The sequence below is a fragment of the Staurois parvus genome, unplaced genomic scaffold (genome assembly GCF_062004578.1).
Source record: "Staurois parvus isolate SC_StPar_1 unplaced genomic scaffold, SC_StPar_1.0 ptg001047l, whole genome shotgun sequence".
NCBI classification, from domain to species: domain Eukaryota; kingdom Metazoa; phylum Chordata; class Amphibia; order Anura; family Ranidae; genus Staurois; species Staurois parvus.
In genome coordinates, this window is record NW_028318843.1 from 4,373 (window position 1) to 11,580 (window position 7,208).

General features: G+C 49.2%; 1 pseudogene; it reads right to left on the reverse strand.

Moving 5' to 3' along the window:
• Positions 1 to 6,456: 6,456 nt before the first annotated feature.
• On the reverse strand, positions 6,457 to 6,572 carry LOC149440902 (U2 spliceosomal RNA; annotated as a pseudogene).
• Between the last annotated feature and the right edge of the window lie 636 nt (positions 6,573 to 7,208).

The following is a 7,208-nucleotide window of genomic DNA, read 5'->3' on the forward strand; positions in this document are numbered from 1 at the left end:
CATGATCCCCTATTGCCCGGGGGCCCCATGAGTTGTCAGTCCGCCCCTGCTTATAATACACCCCTCCCCCCAGTACACACCAATCATACCCCACACAGTAAAGACCCCAACCCCTCCTCACCTGCTGCACAGAGGTAGTTAGGGGGGTCCCTGGGAATCCCTCTGGGGGGCCAGCCGGAGAGCTGCTGCTACCGCGGGACGAGCTGTCGAAACTCCCTGGGTAGTCCTGGTACATGATCCGGGGGAGGGAGGGGAGGGATCTTCAGTGCCAAGGCAGCCGGGCACCACCGAGAGACTACACCAACCAACCGGAGGACTACAACCACGGTGTCGGGGGAACTACAAGGCAGAGCACCTCCAGGCTGATACAATGGAACCAATCAGCTGAGTCCGGGGATCCCAAGGGGGTGATGGAAGAGATCCTATGATCGGCCAATCTGACAAAATGCGACCAACCAGATGTGCTAAGGAGTCCAGAGGATGAGGCTTCACTCAGCAGGAGTCCGGGTTGTCGGTACAGATCCTCTGATGGGAGATCGGCCAATCTGATATAGATGTACTAAGGAGTCCAGAGGATGAGGCTTCACTCAGCAGGAGTTCGGGTTGTCGGTACAGATCCTCTGATGGGAGATCGGCCAATCTGATACAGATGTACTAAGGAGTCTGGAGGATGAGGACAATGCAACCATGCAGATGTGTTTGGGGAGTTCAGGAGTTCCGGGGGTTCAGCTCCAGGACGCTGCAGCAGCTCAGTGGAGTTCAGAGTGTACAATGTAACAAGGTCGGAGATTCCAGGGAGAAGGCTGATATACAATGTAACCAGTCACACCACTCATCGATACAATGTAACAACTCAGAGGAGATTGGGGATCCTGGGGATGAGGCTGGAATGCAATGTAACAAGTCAGCAGAGATCAGGAATCCCGGGGATGAGGATACAATGGCACCACTCACACAGCAATACAATGTAACAAGTCGGCACAGATTGGAGGCTGGAATACTAAAATTCGAGAATCCTGGGGATGATACAATGCCACCAGTCCCCCCCCCCCCCCCCCCCCCGTAGGGTACAATGTAGAAAATCACATATCCATACAATGTAACACTCAGAGGAGATCCCTGGGATGAGGATACAACTCAGAGGAGATCAGGAGATGAGGCTGATATACAATGTAACAAGTCAGAGGAGATCAGGAGTCCTGGAGATGAGGCTGGAATTGATTAAATATTCATCAGGAAACCCGGGGAATGATACAATGTAACAACTCAGAGATCAGGGATGAGGATACAATGTATAGAGGAGATCAGGGATGAGGATACAATGTATAGAGGAGATCAGGGATGAGGATACAATGTATAGAGGAGATCAGGGATGAGGATACAATGTATGGAGGAGATCAGGGATGAGGATACAATGTATAGAGGAGATCAGGGATGAGGATACAATGTATGGAGGAGATCAGGGATGAGGATACAATGTATAGAGGAGATCAGGGAAGAGGATACATTGTATGGAGGGGATCAGGGAAGAGGATACAATGCATGGAGGGGATCAGGGATGAGGATACAATGCATGGAGGGGATCAGGGATGAGGATACAATGCATGGAGGGGATCAGGGATGAGGATACAATGTATGGAGGGGATCAGGGATGAGGATACAATGTATGGAGGAGATCAGGGATGAGGATACAATGTATAGAGGAGATCAGGGATGAGGATACAATGTACAGAGGAGATCAGGGATGAGGATACATTGTATGGAGGAGATCAGGGACGAGGAAACAATGTATGGAGGGGATCAGGGATGAGGAAACAATGTATGGAGGAGATCAGGGACGAGAAAACAATGTATAGAGGGGGTCAGGGATGAGGATAAAATGTATGGAGGGGGTCAGGGATGAGGATACAATGTATGGAGGGGATCAGGGACGAGGATACAACGTATGGAGGGGATCAGGGATGAGGATACAACGTATGGAGGGGATCAGGGATGAGGATACAACGTATGGAGGGGATCAGGGATGAGGATACAACGTATAGAGGAGATCAGGGATGAGGATACAATGTATGGAGGAGATCAGGGACGAGGATACAACGTATAGTGGGGATCAGGGATGAGGATACAACGTATGGAGGGGATCAGGGATGAGGATACAACGTATGGAGGGGATCAGGGATGAGGATACAACGTATGGAGGGGATCAGGGATGAGGATACAACGTATGGAGGGGATCAGGGATGAGGATACAACGTATGGAGGGGATCAGGGATGAGGATACAACGTATGGAGGGGATCAGGGATGAGGATACAACGTATGGAGGGGATCAGGGATGAGGAAACAATGTATAGAGGGGATCAGGGATGAGGATACAATGTATAGAGGGGATCAGGGATGAGGATACAATGTATGGAGGGGGTCAGGGATGAGGATACAATGTATGGAGGAGATCAGGGATGAGGATACAATGTATGGAGGGGATCAGGGATGAGGATACAATGTATGGAGGGGATCAGGGATGAGGATACAATGTATGGAGGGGATCAGGGATGAGGATACAATGTATGGAGGGGATCAGGGATGAGGATACAATGTATGGAGGAGATCAGGGACGAGGATACAATGTATGGAGATGATGATGTGGATATAATATATACAGATGATGATGGGGATACAATGTATGGAGATGATGATGAGGATACAATGTATCAGCTCACCTCCAGTGTGATGAGTCAGTCCCCCTCTGGGTCGGTCGGTCCCCCCTCTGGCTCTGTAGATCGGTCCCCCTCGCTCCTTCTCTCGGTCGATGAGTCAGTGGAATGGTATGACATCGATCTCTCTCTGATTTTCTATTCAGCTTCTAGCTCCTGACGTCACCATTCCTCCTCCCCCCTGACAATGGGAGGTTCCAGTCCGCCCACAGGTCCGGCCCCGCTCCCTCCGGGTGTTTGTACTGCGGCGGCCCCGATGGACTCTACTCGTAGGGGCTCTCTGAGCTCCGCGGGGTCCGGATCCGGACTGTACATGGGCATGGCCCGCCCCCCTCCTCTCTCTCTGAGGAAGGTGGTCTCGTCCGTTGACGCATGTCGCCATATATGGGCATGTGCGTCCAATGACGTGTGCGGGTTTCCTTGGTTCTGCTGACGTCAGGGATTCCCTGTGTGGATGGGGCAGCTGCCGAGGGGCGCCGGGCAGAGAGAAGAAGAGAGAGGCTGAGGCTGTGTGCGACCAATCCCATCCCATAATAATATATCATCTGTATAATATACACTGTATTGCCCCAAGTATTATCCCACCAGCCTTTCCACACACACTAGGGGATGGATTGTATACACCTGTGTCCATGGAGGGGATTGGAACACCTGAATCACATGATATGGAGGGGATTGGAACACCTGAATCACATGATATGGAGGGGATTGGAACACCCAAATCACATGATATGGAGGGGATTGGAACACCTGAATAACATGATTGGAAGGGGATTGGAACACCTGAATCACATGATTGGGAGGGGATTGGAACTCCTGAATCACATGATATGGAGGGGATTGGAACACCTGAATCACATGATTGGGAGGGGATTGGAACTCCTGAATCACATGATATGGAAGGGATTGGAACACCTGAATCACATGATATGGAGAGGATTGGAACACCTGAATAACATGATTGGGAGGGGATTGGAGCTCCTGAATCACATGATATGGAGGGGATTGGAACACCTGAATCACATGATATGGAGGGGATTGGAACACCTGAATCACATGATATGGAGGGCGGGGCCAATACTTTGACCAATAGTGTATATCATAGAACCTGAGAGATTCTGTATCACATAACAATAATAATAAAAATAATAATATAACATTATACCTCTATCAGATCATCCCCTCCAGCTATCTCCTTTTGTACTCCCCCCCCCCTCCTTTAGATTGTAAGCTCCTATGAGCAGGGCCCTCTTATTCCTCTTGTTTTTGTATTGCATTGTAACTGTAATATTTCCCTTTATATTGTACAGTGCGGAGCAAACTGTTGGCACTGTGTACATCCTGTATAGTAGTAATAAAAATCTAGGGGCAGCACAGTGGCTCAGTGGGTAACACTTCCTCCTGGCAGTACTCGGGTTGTTGGTTTGAATCCCGGCCATGGCACCACCTACCTGGAGTTTGCATGTTCTCCCTGTGCCTGCGTGGGTTTCCTCCAGGTACTCCAGATTCCTCCCACACTCCAAATGACATGCTGGTAGGTTAATTGGCTCCTGTCTAAATTGTCCCTAGTATGTGTATGAATGAATGTGAGTTAGGGACCTTAGATTGTACGCTCCTCGGGGGCGGGGACTGATGTGAATGTACAATATAGATGTAAAGTGCTGCGTAAACTGAATGCGCTATATAAGTACCTGAAATAAATATCAGGGGTGGACTGACCATTTGGAAACTCGGGCACTGCCTGAGGGCCCGGGGTCAGTACGGGGCCCCATGAGATGCCCCTGGTACCTTTTTCATAGGCATTTTTGAGTTATGGCAAGGACACAGGGGCCCCATGATCCCCTATTGCCCGGGGGGCCCCATGAGTTGTCAGTCCGCCCCTGATAAATATGTGATAAAACAGATCCCTTTTCATGAAGGGGGGGACTTACAATGATATGAATCTATCGTATAGTATAACAAAACCTTGACCATTCCCTTACTGGGGGAGGGGGTATGGCTGGAAACTTACATTATTACTACTGATAATAATAGATGCTAATAACAGAGGCGTCCCTAGGGTTGGTGTCACCCGGTGCGGTAACATGTGGTGTCACCCCTTCAGAGAGGAAGGAGCGGTGCCGGTGTAGCAGTAAAATGAGTATCCCTTGAAGACATGTATCCCCTGAAGCGACTGCGCCTGTGCCGGTTTCAGGCCGAAGAAGCCGATTTCCGACTTTAGCATAGATCCGGCGATCAGCTTCTTCGGCCTGAAACCGGCACAGGCGCAGTCGCTTCATGGGATACTCATGTTACCGCTACACTGGGGCGGGGGCAGCTGTCACTGTGCCGGCGTCCTGCTCCTGCACCCCCTGTGATGGTGTCACCCGGTGCGGCCCGCACCCCCCTAGGGATGCCACTGGCTAATAATACAACGTGTAATATATGCAAGAAATGATATACAGAATAATAATTATAAAATGTTTATTATTTGTAGTAAAAAATATAATATAGGTAACAAAATCTCACAGATCCCTAATCATCCAATAAAAATACTAATAAAATACCTGACAGATCCCCCATGATCAGGCTGTGCCAGATGTACGTTAATAATAATATGATAACAATCTGTATATTATATGTGATAAGATCTGCAAAGGGGCTCTGAGCAGAGCAGAGGCTGCAGCAGCAAGGGCCCGGGGTCAGTAGGGGGCCCCATGAGATGCCCCTGGTACCTTTTTCATCATATGACGCCCTCCCAGCATGGGAGAACCGCCGCCCATCACTACCTTATATGGCGGGGGGGAGGCGGTTTAAATAATCCCATTCTGTTGCTTTGCAGCCTGAAATGAAGACAGACACAGTTTTTGTTTTATCCAGCTGTATTGTGCAACTTATAATATCCAAGTGACAGATTTTTTTTTTTGTTTTATTTTCGCAAACGTGCAACTATAACGAAAAAACCCGTAAGTGTTCACAAAAAATGTGCAAGTGCAAAACACCACACGAAAAAGTGCACTTAGGGGTGTGCTGTGTCCTACCCCTAAAGGGGCTTGGACCGCTTACCCTGATCCCCCGGGGCACGAAGTTCCTGACGGGGACAAGGTTCCCAATTGGTCCTCCTGGCCAAAAGGCCTGGTGGACCACCGTTCCTAGTGTCCAGCCGAAGCCGGACACCCAGTACTTGGTCAGGGGGCTCTCCCGAAGAAGGGCCCCCTAGGGATCAGGGGAGGAAGGAACCAAAAGGCCACACATCCTCCCCCTAGACTTCAGGGTAGGCCCGAGGACCCACACCCTCCATCCGTGAAAAACACACACATAAGTAAAGCAAAAAAGTGACAAAACGTGGGAGTGAAATAAATTAAATAAATAAAAAATAAAAAAGTGGTACCGTGCCGAATTGTGCACAGACCAGGCCCTGAGGCCTGTAGCAAAAATTGCCCTGGACTTAGCCAAAAGACCTGGTCCTTAGGGCGCTGTGCAAAAAGAGTGAAAAACAGTGACCATGTGCCATCTTCACACCGTGGGGTCCCACACCCAGGTGTTACTAGTGACACCCCTGAGGCGACTACTCAGGGGGCACTGAGTTTGCGGACTTTTTGCGTCCTCAGCCCCTGGCCAGACCAAGGTAGATCCGTCCAAATCAGGAGGTACTGGGTCTTTCCAGTCTTCTCGGAGGAATTACTCCCGAGGCCCCAGAACGAATCATGGCGCTCCCTGGTTTCTGTCCCTCCGGTCCAGCCTTCCGGACCCCCATCATACCAGTGAGGGTACTATACAACAGCCATCCCCGCAAAGCTAGAATGGCCGGGAGCACCCCCACTGGACACTGATAAGAACAGATACTACACTTGATCTTAGCCAAAAGGCCGAGAAGCGATATCCAATATCCAAGTGACAGATATAACACCAACATGTCAGAAAAAAGTAAAAAAAAAAAAATCAAAAACAGAGTCACTGAGTTGGAAAAGGATCCCCCCGTGTCAGTATTTTGTTGAACCCCCTTTGGCTTTAAGTGTTGGAATATAATGTCTCTACTAACTTCGCACATCTAGACTTTGCCATAAATAAATACAAATCTTGTGAGCTGCTTTTCTAGGTGTAAAGTAACAAACGATATCCTAAGGAAATAATATTCGGTGTGAATATTGGTGAATCGCTCCCACCATCCACATACCCATACAAATGTGTCAATAGATTTTAAATGCCAACGCGGTGCCACGCCCCACTATACGCAAACAAACAAACAAACAAAATAACATGTAATCTTCCAATAAGTTAACAATTCATGTGTCCACACAAAAAAAAAATGTGTGATTCCTGCGTCCACTGCTATGTAGAAATGGGGTGCTCCTCAGTTCACCTCGTGTGATATCATCAAAGTACCACTTGTGCACCCCCACCGGTTGTACTCTCACCTGGTGTGTCAGGCACCGCCCGGCGGGATCTCTAGTGATCCACAGAACGGGATTCCCCAGGACGCGGAGTCTCAGTCCCAGTCTGCCTTTTCACCAGAG